Source organism: Gallus gallus, chromosome 4 (genome assembly GCF_016699485.2).
Source record: "Gallus gallus isolate bGalGal1 chromosome 4, bGalGal1.mat.broiler.GRCg7b, whole genome shotgun sequence".
In the NCBI taxonomy this organism is placed as follows: domain Eukaryota; kingdom Metazoa; phylum Chordata; class Aves; order Galliformes; family Phasianidae; genus Gallus; species Gallus gallus.
Window position 1 is genome coordinate 38,580,605 of NC_052535.1, and position 13,576 is coordinate 38,594,180.

The 13,576-nt window shown below is 48.9% G+C and overlaps 1 protein-coding gene across 4 annotated transcripts in view; it reads left to right on the plus strand.

Moving 5' to 3' along the window:
- The window catches only part of LOC107051757 (CXXC-type zinc finger protein 4), a 156,713-nt gene that overhangs the window by 102,274 nt on the left and 40,863 nt on the right, over positions 1-13,576 (plus strand). The window lies entirely within an intron of this gene.

Here is a 13,576-nt window from a genome sequence, read left to right on the forward strand (position 1 = left end):
TCCACAGCAGGCATGGCAATACCAGCAGCAACGCCTTGAGTTCATTTTGTGGTAAGAAATGCTCCCTGCTTGAACTCAACCAAACTTTCAGGGCTGAGGGCTGGTGGAGAGGGGGAAGGGAAGCGGGGCTGCTCTAATTGCTCGCTGCGGCATCTCCTCTCCATAGCCCTGCTTTCTACATCGTGCTGACACGTGCAGAGCAGCCTCCAGCTGAGACCAATTAAGCAGTGCGTTCACCGCCGCTACTCCACGCCTGCCCAAGCTGGGCGATGCTCACGGCTGCTTGCATGTCGTTGGGCAACCCCTCAGCATGAGGGGGTCTGGGTAGCATCCTCTCATGTTCTTGGGGCCTGATGTGCCCCAGGCGATGACACGTGGCGAACATCTGGTCCTCAGCCTCAGCCGGCTGGAAAATGCTGCTGGCGTTTCATTGAAATGAATTCTCACGTTGCAGCTGTTCGCTGTGTCCCTTGGGGGATGCGTGAGCTGGCAGCGGCTGGTAACCTGCTGAATGATCCCTTCGAGGGGCTGCCTGGGGTGGGACATCACTTCTGCAGGCTGGAAGCAGGTGGCTGGATGCCTGCATGCGGCTACATGCTGTCCACCGATGTGAAGGATTCCTCTGCCTATATCAATCTGACGTGCAGTAGAAGTGTGCATAAAAACTATGTTGTTAGGGTGGCTCAGGCCACCACCACAGGCCAATGGGGTGTGCATGATCTTGATGTTGCTGAAGGAAGTGGGCAGCAGCAGAGAGGTCAGGCTGAGCTGTGCAGCTGAGTGAGACAGGGCCTAGCCAGGCACCTTTTTGGGCAACAGCATCCCTACTTCTGCTGAAAAGGGTGACTTTGCAGGGGAAGTAGTCCCTCTTGGTGTTTAGCCACCCACCATGTTTCCAATGCAGCGTCAAGCAAATTTCTAACAAGTCAGTTTAATGGAGCTTCCCTTAGCAGCATTACTGTAGGATGCCCACTGTCACTGCCCACCTTAGAAAAGATCATTATTACTGGAAAAGAGGTTTTCTGTTCAGGTGCTGATATTACCTATGTTGCACGTGAGTACTGCAGGATGGATACCTGGTTGGTGCTCACTCCTTCCTCCAGGAGTTCATCCAAGTCACTGCGTTTCAGGTGCTGGAAGCAACTGGGGTAGGAGTAATGTGCCGGCTAGGGAGTCGCACAGCAGCCAGCGGAGGGTGACACCCGTGATATATAGGGACATTCATTTGCCTTCAGGATGGAAGGGATGTGACACCTCTTGTCAAGTCCCATCTTTGTAGATTTGGGATGTGAGGCAGCAAGGCAGAGGTCCTGGCAAAAGGTCAGGCAGCTGCAGCACTTTGCATGCGCAAGCCTTTGCCCCAGTGCTGCGATGGCACAAGCACTGGGCATAAGAATAAGCATGGTGAGCAGTTATTGCAGCACTTGTGCAGTTCTGTTCCCCTTAGCTCCAGTGGTTCCGCTCTCATTCTGCACCTTGTTGAGATTTTGCACCATGGGACTTACTCAGAAGACCACACAGCATGTCATGAGTCCTTCTCCACTGCCTTCCTGTGTGATGAGCTCCACATGGGTTTCCACCGTGAATTGGATTTGGAGACCTCTCTGAGAGCTGTAGGAGATCAGCATCTCTGAGGTATTGGTACAGTGTTGAATTTTAGAAATGGATGGAAAATATGAGCTCTGGTCTGTTTGAGTGGTTGTCTGCAGAGTTTGAAGCAAGGCCAGCTAAGTAAGGCTGGCCACGAGCTGTGCTCCATAGAGGACTGGAATGCACTGGTCTGCTACGGGTGTAATCGCGGCAGGGCAGAGAAAGCAGGCTTGTTCCTTTTGAAACCGGCTGCTCAGGTGCCTCAGAGCTGCAGACAGGAGAGTAGATGGACCAGGAAGAGAAGAGTGAAGGACTCCATGCCTGGGAGATGACTTATGCTGCCCGTAGCCCCTCTCTGGGGCTTGAGGCCACATCTAGGTCTCTTTCCCAGCCTTTCCTCTGCTCTGCCTGCCTGCTCTCTTCCAGTGCTTGTGGAAACACAGAGCCTGCTGCCTGCTGAGACCCTCTCAACTCCTCTTTTCCCATCAGTAAACGCACGCAACCAGCACTTCGTGCCATTACACCTCCTTAGAGATGCAGAAAACACATGGGCTGTTTGTTTTCACATCTACCTACCTAATTGATGGGTTGAGAAAGGGGAGGCGGGAAGGGAACTTCAGCCCTATTAAACGGCGGGGAATTGCATGCAGTAGATGAGGAGTGTTTGTATTGCAAACACCACCAGGAGCTGAGGCAGCCACCAACCAAGCTCTCAGCATCCAGGACGCAGCCGCGGCGGTGCCAGAGCCCTTAGTAAACATCTGTATTTTCAGGGTGTGGGGGATGGTCAGTGCAAGCAGGGTGCCCAGGAGGGGTTCAGGCTGGAGGTGGCTGCCTTGCTTCTCAGCGGGGCTGTGCTCTGAAGAGAGCGGGAAAGAAAAATGCTGGGCTATGCGGCAGGTCTGTGACCTGCAGCACGATGAGAGCATCGCAGGGTGGCGGGGCTCAGGGTGGCCAAGGGGTGATGGCTCCCACTTGTCATCGCCAGCATGGGGCTGGGCTCAGCCTGATGGCGCGTTGAGCTGATTACCTCTCCCCTATTAAAAATGATAATCAAAAAAAAGGCGAGATCCAGAGGTCCTTCAGCGAGTTATCGCTTTCCCACACTGCGCATCTGTGTGCTGAGCTGAGACAGCTTCCCCTGTGCGCCGAGCTGGAAACAAAGGGGGAGTGGAAGCACCACCCGGCAGGGAAGGGCAGGGGGCCCAATGCTGCTCTGCAATAAGAGATCAATAGGCCTCCCGTCAAAGAATGTCAAGCGATCGCCTGGGCAGCACCGGTCCAAAATGGAGAGCAGTGCTGTGGTGGGCTGCTGCCTCCATGGGAAGATGGAGCCACAGCAGTGACAGTGCTGCTGTGGGGCGGCGAGGCTGTGGGTCCCCCCGCCCCCAATCTTTCTGTCGATAATAAAAAAAAACAAAAACAACCACGCCGTTCCCCAGGAACTCAGCCATTAGCATACTCGCCCTAATACTTTAATCCCCATCATTGTTTATAATCAGGCTGCACGCAAGGTTACGCGCGGCGCCGCCTGATTTATGAATATATATTTTTTTCTGTTTTAATTGAAACGGCAACATTTAGGTTCCACCTTAACAGTGCACCTTAAAAGATTATCTCGGTTATTTCACAGGCACCGAGCCGGCACTAATAGTCCAAGGCAGATATTGAAAAGCAGCACAGGGCCAGGCAGATCTATTAGAAATTCCCATCCACGCGCCTCATACATATTGATTTCTGACACCAAGCAGCAGTGAAAGCCCCCGTGGGAATAATATATTTAGCAGGGTTCGCTGCGAGGAGGTCACAGAGTGCATACAGATTAGCTACAGAGGACCGAGGCACTAGTGTTGGAGCCAAATGCTAGATTTTATATCATTTTAATCTGAACTTTTATAATCCTTTTAGTTCTTCTTTCTCTGGCTGGCAGAGGGAAGGCTCCTCCGCATGGATCACGCATCTTCCCCCCCCCCCCTTTATTCCTCCCATAAATGTGCAAATGCTGTTGTAATGGGGAGGAAGGCACCCTTAGCATAAGCAGAAAGAGGCACCAGCAGATTTGGGTTTTATACACGGTGCGTGTGCATGTATATATCCATACAGATAGATATAGATATGCATGTGAACGGGTATCATAATGGTCATTCCAGCTGGAGAGATCTTTATTTGAAGATTTCCTTTCACAGGTCGTGTGTGTGTAAATCCCAGGCTCCAGCTTTAATGTGCAGGCATAAAGGGCTGCCAAAGACCCTCTTTTATTTTATTTTATTTTTATCCAAGAGCTTAATTGAGCAGAAGTCGCAGTTGTGCTGTTGAGCCTCGGAAAGCGATGACAGCAACAAAAAATACCTAAACAGCCTTAATTACCTTTCTGCGTATGCTGATGGGGAGGAAATGATGCCTGCTCGTTATGCGGCGAGGTGTTGTGACGGATCAGATGGAGGTGTCAGGAGGGAGCCAAGCAGGCGCTTGGGAGGCTGGAGCCATGCCAGCGGCACGGAGGGGAAGCTTGGGGTTGACACACTTTGACACCAGAGTGAAATGCACTCCGACAACAAAGGAAACCGGGAGGTTTCAGCTAAACAGACACAAAAGCTTACTGGCGTCTTCAGGGTGATAGAAACACGGTGACTTCCATTTCTCGCCTTTTTTTTTTCCTTGGGAAAAGGGCCTTGCTATCGCTCTGCAATTAAAACCACCGTGGGGACCCCCGCCTGTTGTGGGGTCAGCTCCTCCGCTCTGTAGTATACATACAGCATCCTCCCTGACTAGGAAAAGAAAACTCATTTTAGGCTTGTTTTCTACTTTGCAAAATCAAGTGAAACATCTTTCTGCTCTCTCTCAAGCTATCAAGGTGCTTGATGTGTTATGAGAGGCTGCAGTAATTTTCTTTTTCCTTCCTTCTGCAGCTGTCTGGATGCTCGTTTCTCTGCTTTATGTGGGTGGAGACCAGTGTGCTGCCTTGCAAAACCCCTGTGCATCACATCTGCACTTCCCATGGACACTGAGATGCAACCTTGTGGGCAACGAGTGCTCCCACTTCCCAGGGTGCCAAACTGTAATTAGGCCACTACTGGCTGTCAAGGTGATCCAGTGACCAATGGTCAGGCCCATAGAGGACCAAGAGGGTCGTCCTCTGAGCCCTAAGGTTCTGAAACCAGGGCTGCTTTCCTTAGGCTCTTGAGTAACTGCCGCTTTGCTTTTGCTCTGTGAGACAATTTATGGTTTCGCTGACTGCATTCAGCCACGTGTCACTGGTTTGGGGCAGTCCCCATTAGCCCCATGCCCTCTCCCCAGAGGGCACACAAGCTTGTGGCACACGGTGATGTACCTCAGCTGAATGGTGTCAGAGCAGCTTTTCTTTTTCTTGCTGTCTGTTTGGTTTCTTGCTGTACTCCTGGCAGCACGAGCAGGTCCTCACCAGGGTGGACAAACCATTTTTTCCATCTCTTGCTGCTGCTACTTAGTTTGTGATGCAAAAAGGCTTTGGTATTTCCACTGCAGATTCGATAAGCCAAAAGCAAAAAATGACACTGTCACAGCACACCATGGCATAAACAAACAGCTGGCCAGGCCTCCAAGGAACACAGAGATAAAGGTGGGTTTGCCTTCCAGAAAATGAACAAACAAACAAACAAACAAACAAATAAATTCTCTATCTGGAAAATACCACACCTGTGTTAGGCCTGTCCTGCTGCTGGGGGGCCTCAGCCAACTGGCTGCCTTGAGCCTGCTTCCACTGGCAAGATCTGTCCTTTGAGCCAGAACCCAGCCCTTGGACATGGCAGAGGTGTTGGCAAGGGCCTTGTGTGTCTAATTCATTGTTTAAAAGGCTTTAATTATATTTGTCAATATAAGCGATTGGGTTTTATCCTCTGTTTTTTTGACTGTTGGATACTTCGAATCAAATTACAGCTGAAAAATCACATTCATTGACCTTAAAAAAGTAGTGGGAAGGGTGCATGATGCAAAAGTGTTTAGGAGTGGGGGCCTTCATGGCAACCAAAGCTTGGCCTGTCTCAGTAAGGACACAATGGAAAGCCACGGATAGGTTTATACATCACCTCAGGTCCCTGGTCACACTGTTTTGTTTGCCAAGTCCCACATCCCAGCATCAGTCTGTCTGTTTGCTGCTCAGACAAGGTTTTGCTGACAAGCTGGGACCTGCCCGACTCAGATTTCATCTTTTTCGTTTGTTTTTGGAGATCTCCATCAAAGTGGCAAACAGTCGCAGTGTACTGAGGTGAGGTCGGTGCTGACCCCTGGTCAGTCTCTGCTGCACGGGTGTCACCACTCCTTCTACGTCTGGAGGAATGACTGCTCACTCCTGAGCTGTGGTTGCCAAATTCACACTTTATCCCGCAATGTTGAGGACTGAAACCTGTCGGAAAACTCCCTCAGTACGTTTGGAAAGATGCTGTGTGACAGGAGGCCATCTGGGCGGCGTGGCTGAGGAGCTGGGGTCAGGGCAGCGCTGAGGCCTACAAGCGGTGGGACAGCTGAGGGCACGCAGGCAGCCAGGCAGCATGGTGGGGCACAGGTCTTGTCCCAGCAAGGTAGGAGCTGATTAGTTCCTCTTTTTATCTTTTCTGATGTGATGGCAGTCTGATGGCTGCCTCCCTGCCCATGCCTTGGGTGAGGGTTTTTTGCTAAGATGGACAAAGCTCCCCTGATGCTTGTATGAAGGTGACACTTATTTCCTACCCGGCACAGCCGTTAATCTCAGATACAAACGGCCTGAGCGTTTCTGGCATCTAGATAGGATCTTCTAAGAACCACCTTCTTAACAGATGCTTTTAAAATTGGTGGGGACAGTCAATGTTATCTAACAGAACCAGCCTAGTTGTAGCTCCCCACAAGCATATTCCAGTCTTTCAGGAGCATGGCTTGTGTGGGAGTTCCCTTGAATATATATTTATTTTTTCCCTGTTCTTCATTTTTATAGTGTAGACGCCCGCACTGCTTGAATCATCCCCCCAGTTAAAGTTTTTATTACTGTTTTTTATTGTTATTTCAAGAAATGCTCTCCTCTTGGGATTTCTCCCTCTTCAGGAGGGACTCCCTGACAGACGTTGTTAAAATCCCCCAAACTGAGCGTGGTGTCGGTGCACAGGGACATGATGAGCTTTATTTCTGTGGTGGTGGGGCAGATGGGGCTCCCCACACACCCTGCTCCTTTGCCTGTGGCTTCAGAAGGGCTGTACCAGGGCCAGATTCACATCTGGCTTACGATTCAAAGTCTCGACATGCACGCCAGCTCCCTGCTGTTTATACAGCTGGGTTTTAACTCACGAAGCTTGTACTGGGCTTTGGTCTCATCATGTGGTAAAAAGCTGAGACTTGTTGGTATTTCTTTTGGCACACTACCCTGCAGGCTGGGGTGTCTGAAACTGAGCTGTGCCAGTAGTAAAGGAATATGCTGTCCAGTCAAGGATCCCACCCACTGTGGTTTCAAAACACCATGTTTTTTCGTATCTTCATATATGTATTTGTTATATATTTCTATTTTTACATACATCAATGTGTTTCTACATGTACGTACACATATATATTAATTTTGTTAAGCAATTCTACTAGAGGAAAAGGAAAAATCTTGTTCCAATGCAGATACGCATGTCATCCTGTCTGTATCAACGACTCTAATCTGTAGGCATTTTCAGATCAGACTTGGGAAAGTAATGAGAAATAGCAAAGGTTAACAGCTGAAGAGTTAACCCTGCTTCTGTCGGAAAGGGAATGCAATATGACGTAACCTGTCCAAGGTGTCCGTGGGTGTGCTAGAAAGAGGTGTTTGAGACAGCAAGTAAAGAAAAGAAGCAGATGTTATCAGGAAATACTTTGTTTAAAATGTGAAGCTAGTATAACATTATGTGGTTTCTGAACTGAGCTATTTGATAGGTGAAATCCTATGGGAAGCAGGGCTAGGGGAAAAGGAAGAACAGGTAAGTTAGCGTTTCTTTTGAGTAAATGATCTTGAGATCCAAGTACAAGCCACTCTACCAAGAGAGGACAGATGATGGAAGATGTTGTAGCGAAACAGGTAAACATAAAGCAGATATATTCAGATGCATACAGTAGTCAGTGAGTAGAAAAGAAATGGCATGGAGCTTCAGGTTCAAAATGAGAATGCCCAAGACATGAAATGAGATGCAACATGTAAGGGGCATAAAGAAAAATGTCTATTCCACAGCTATCTTATAAAGGTATTGTGGTGGCCCACAGTTAAATGAAGTGGGAAAGTTAGCAATAGGTGATGCTATGAAGGCAAAAGCACCTTTTATCATTTTCATTTTGCTTCAGCCTTACCCACGTCACTATCAGTGAACAATTTTTGGGTAATGGTATTCACCTCAGCAAATAGGAGGTCAAATTTAGGGTGGAGGAAGAAGATGGCAGGATATTTTCCATTAAGCTAGATGTGAGAGAGCTCACAGAAGGAGTCATTTGGCTGTTGGCAAGGTGATGTGGTGGAGGACTTGTGGCAAGGAGGGGAGGCTCCTGTATTCTGGGAGAGGATGAGCAAAGTGCCTGTCTTTGGAAAAAGGCAAACCAGGGAGCCAAGGAGCTATAGAACAGTCGGTCTACTTAGCGCATGGAAAAATGCTGGAAGAAATAATCAAACAAATTATTTATGAGCCTCCAGAATATAGTGCAGAGATAAGTAACAGCCAACAGGGATTTGTCAGGAACAAATCATGTCAAACTCACCTTATTTCCTCCTATGACAGGGCAATAAGCCTTGTGGAGAGGCAATGAATATCATATATCTTCGCTTAGGGAGGCTTCTGGTGCCATCTCACACAGCACTCTCCTGCAGATGATAAGGAACGGTGGCTTTTAGTAGGTTATGACATGGGCAGAGGATCACCCCACCAGCCATCACCAGTGGTGCCCTGTGGTAGGACATGCTGAGTCCACGGGGCCACCCCGATCAGTGTCTGGGTGAATTGCTCAGGGATGGACCAGGGGTCAAGCAGCAGAGTGACCGAGAGCTCAAGGGAGGGCAGGGATTCTATGTGCTCATGGCCAGATTGGGTGAGGAGTGAGAGAAGGTGACTTGGTTGGATAAGTAAAAGTGTGAAGTGCTGCCCTGAGGTAGAAATGAAGGGCATGCATCCCGGGCCAGGAACCATTAGCTAAACAGGGGAACAAAAGGAAAAAGAGATCCTCTGGGTCTTGGGAGCAACTCAAGCTGCGTGTGATGCTTGGCTGTGAAACCTGCAAACACCTCACTGGGAGAAGGGAGATCATAGGTGAGGCAGGCTTTCTGCTCTGCTCAGCATGACCAGGGCTCAGCTGGTGCTTTCTGCCTCATTTTGAGTGCTGCTTTTCAAGAAAAATACAGATTAATCAGTGGGAGCCCAGCAGAGAGCACTGAAGGGTGATGTAAGGCCAGGGGAACCTGTCCTGCAAGGGAGGATGGAGAGGTGGGGACAGCTTATCTGGGCTAAAGGAGGGACAGCTGGGGTTCAACCTGCAAGTGGCCAAATGGTGGGTGCAGGGGGCTGATCCCCCAGGGAGCAGAAAGGAGGCTCCTTCCAGCCAGTTTTGTGCTGTGGCAGTTTTATTTTCCCCAGGTTTTCCCTCAGCCCGGCCTTGGCGCTGCATGAGAATGCTCTCTGCAAAGCAGAGCAGGCATTTGGGATGCTCCGCTGCCAGTGTGCCGAAACGAGACCCGTGCTAATCAGCGCAACGGGGAGATAATTAATTATTCCCTGTGCCTCCTCAATGGAAATGTTAGGAAGGAGGGCTGAACCATCCCCGCTGCCCTGCCTGTAATCCTCTGCCACGGCTGGCTTTATTGGCTCTGGGGGGAAAAGAGGCACATTTGCCTTCCCGCTGATAGCGCGTTAAGCACGCTCACTTCACAGGCACGTGCGGATGAAAGTGTAATTGCATGGAAGGTGAATTGATTGCAATTAACCTTGGGACTTGGCCTCGGGCTGGGGTGTCCCACCTTCCTCTCCGGGAAAGTGCCACCGGGGGCATCCCACGCGGCTGATGAATGTGTACATTGTGGCACCCAGCACATACGTTGCTGGAGCACGCGTATAAATCATGTAGGAAAACGCGTATTATGGTGAAATGATCAAATTAGAAATGAAGCGCATAAATCATGAGATTACACCGTTGAATTGTATCTGGAGACATAAATTATACAGCGAGATCCCAGGTTCACCGAGAGGTTCATGGCGTAATGAAATGGGGCTCACGTCGCTGGAGGAAAACGCTGCAGCGCCGTGAAATGTACCCAGTCCGACCCCACGTGTATTTTCACAACATCTTCTGTCAAAAAGGATCACAACAATAGGGACAGTAAGCCCAAAGGAAGCTTCCCCTGCCGAATCAAACAACGATTACACATTAAAAAGCATGTTTGGAAGATAAGTTTGTAAGGAAGATAGAAAGTCTCCAGCATGGCTGCGAGCTGGATGGACAAGCTGCTCTGAGAGCTGGTGACACGTGGGCAAGCTGAAAGAGCCGTGCTGCTAAGTGTGAGAAGCGGGGGACGTGTGCGAGAGGCTGCCCAGTTTCCTATTGCCCTGGGCCTGGGGTGCTGGAGCTGCCACCTGGAAGTGGACTCAGCATGGGACTGCTTGGCGGCTGCAGCCAAACAATTGACAGTGAGCGGGGAAGAGAAACTCCAATCGATGGGCCAGGCAGCTGAGAGCCAGCAGAGTTCATGGGAAGGAAGGGGAAAGCGATGCTGAGTGCAGCTGTTCTGTGCCTGACCATCTTCTGCTTTTTTTCTTTTGTTGTGTTTTCTGTAGCTGCCATCCATCTTCCATAGCATAACCCTTTTGTGAGCATCTCAGGAGATGCTCGGGCCCTGCGAGACAAGGCTTCCTGCTAATTTATTCTCAGTGAGCTTGGGATGGGGCTTGGGTTTGCACTGTGTGCGAACAAACACACCTTCAAGAGCTTTTGCACTGCGGGTCCCTGGGAGGAGAGGCGCCATGCACAGCCTCCTATCCCAAACAAGTTGGTTCAAAATAAAGAAATAGCATGGACGTAATCATTTTACTAGATGACCTATGCATTTCATTAGTTGGAGCATGCATTTCCCTACAATAAACATGCTCAGCACATGATCTGCACGTTGCTTTCTGGAATGCGTGTGCTGCAGTGGAGCAGGTACGTGTGCATTGGCTGGGTAGTGCCTGCTCTCCCGCAGCCAGGCTCGCTGCTGCTGATGGCATCGTTATTTGCTTCTAATGACACTGGTTATCGCAGCAGCATGCGTATTAGTTGTGGCCACAGGACTAATGACTGGTATCCGAGCCTTTATTTTAAAATCACTTCTCATCAATACATTCATTTTTATATGGAGAGCTTTACATAATTTGTTACACGTACTCCCCCGTTCTGACCTATTTTGCTGCACCCTGCATCTATCACCGCAGATACTGTTCTCGTCATTGGAAAGAAAAGCTGCCTTTTCCACTTTGCTGTTCATTAATATGTGCGGAAGCTGCATTTACATGTATTTTTGTATTGTTGTATTATTTTTTCCCTCTACCTGGAAAGAAGTTCTGATTCTGAAGAGGATTGTAAAATCCGAGCGAAGCTGAATTAATTAGGCACTCTGCTGATGCTACGTAGGGAGCACTGCAGTTTACCCTGTATATATTCTCTGATTAGTCCCGCTCTCTCTCCCTCTCTCTCAAGAAAAATAAAAAAAATTAAACAATTTTCTAGCATGCCATTTGAGAGCAGCAGTTTTAAAGGAAACCATTTGTGATGGATCTAGTTCAGCACTGAAGCATAGCTCCAAACTGGGTCAGCCTGGAAAACCGGAGACAATCGGGAGACCTGAAGTGTCCGTTCTCCACCAGAGAATAAACATTTGGGGTTGGGTCCTCAGCAAGCAAAAGATGGAGCACATCTCGCCGTAGAACCATCTAGGATGGAAAAGACCTTCGGGATCACCCAGCCCAACCCTCAGGCCGATCAACACTAAGCCACGCTCTGAGCAGCGCTGGGCACGTGTCAGTGCAGGGGTCAGGAGCAGACCCACCAAAGCTGATTTTTTCCATGCCTATGAGTGTGGCATGGAGCTGCCCGGTGCCTGCAGGGTCCTGCTGCCTGCAGGGCTCAGCACGGAGTGTGCCAGGAGCACCGGGCTGCTGGTGCGATCACCGCTCCGTATTGCAGCCCTGTCACTGATGGAAATACTGCAGGTCAGAAAGGTGGGAGAAACTCTCGTTTCTTCCCCGGAGAGCACTGCTCACTTATCTCCTTCTTCAGCTTTTTCCCCCATCCTATTTTATTCCGGGCTTGCAGGGTACGTCAGGATACCTGCCAAATATTTGCTGACTCAGGACCGTGATTTGTGTGCTGGCTCCTCCACATTCATCTGCTGACTGCAAATCTTTGCGTGTGCTCTGGGACAGGCTTTTTTTAATTTTCTGCAAATCGCTGCATCCTTTTCAGATGTTTTTGCTACCATAGCACTATAATTATGAAACACGGTTCAAAGAACACTGGTAGGAAGAAGATAGACTGGGGCACTGCTTCTGCTTGTGAAACGCCTATAGGTTTTGAAAAAGAATGAGAGGAAGGGGGGGAAACACTGGGTGATACTGAGAGCACCGCAAACCCCGCGTTGCTCTGATGTTTTGGTTATCAGCTGCAACTCTGGTCAGGGATAAAGCAATCTGCAGCAGCTGCAGACACGGGAAATGTCCATCATCTCCAAAGGTTTTCTGAAGCTGTGGAGGGATGGGGGAGGGTCACGGAGGGGGCGGGCGCGTAAAGCAATATCCTGACTTATCTTGCCACTTCGATCCATTCAGGTGCATACATGCGATGCCTGAGGTTTGTGGATCTGATGTGCTCCTGCCTGCTCCCAATCCGTAAAAGTAATGCGGGCTGAAGGAGGTTGCGGTTGTCCAAATCCTGTTTGTTTGTTGCAGTCAACTGCTTCTTATTAGAGCATGATTTAATGTGCTTGGCAGCAGTAAAACCACCAGTTTTATGTTCTTTTAATCTCAAATGGAAGCTAAACTCGGTTTTCCAAAATGTTAAAACCAGCTGTGATCTCATATGAGGTTCTTGAAGGCGATAGAGCTGGGTGCTTCTCAGGATAGAAAATCTTTAGGAATAATGTCCCAGATTTTTGAGATGAAGTATTTACAAAGGGAATATGGTTCTTCTAAAACCATAAAAAGGATCTCATGTCAACTGTACTTGGTCTGCCCTGTCCTGCAGGTTCTTTCACTATTTTTTTTACCTTATGTACAGTTAATTTTGTAGTATTTCTCCTGTGATTCTCCAAATAGCCCAAATTATTAGTCTGTTGCTCATATTATTTTTGCTTTCATTCTGCCAGGAGCAGCCACAATTGGTTAATGATTATCTAAGATTTGTCACGGGACATCTTTTCTGCGAATGCATTTTCCATGCTTAATAATCACACCCCATCATAGACCTATGGCCACACAAGGGTTGAGCAGCACGCTCTGCGCATCCCTGTAATGGATGGCGTTTTCATGCCAAATGATTTCAGAGCGCTCTCGGTGCCAAATATATTCCTGGCTGTAAATGCTGTTTTTCCACTCGTGCATGTAAGCTCTGCTTTCCTTGCCATAAGTCGGTGTTTGGAATAGCTAATGACTGCTGCTGATGGTGCATTTTAATATGTCTAATGGGCCAAGGCACTTATCGGGTGCTGCCTGCCTCCTCTTCCTCCCCCACATCAAACAGCAGTCAGGCAAAGGCCGAGGAAGATTTTTATTTTCCTCTCTGATTGGGTGATTCAACACTGAGTGTTGGTAGAGTTGGTAGAAACCAAGAGAAGTCTGTCCTTGCGGAAGAGTGTGCAGAGGTTCCTCTCCTGGCACCTCTCTCAGTAGAGGTTTCCATTTTGAAGACACTGAAGCATAAACTGAGTGTGAAACTTGGAAATGGCATCAACTTTACGGGGATTTCCAAGTGGTTTTTTGAATTGTGAATATGGGGTGGCCTTCCTGCCCTTTGTGTTAAC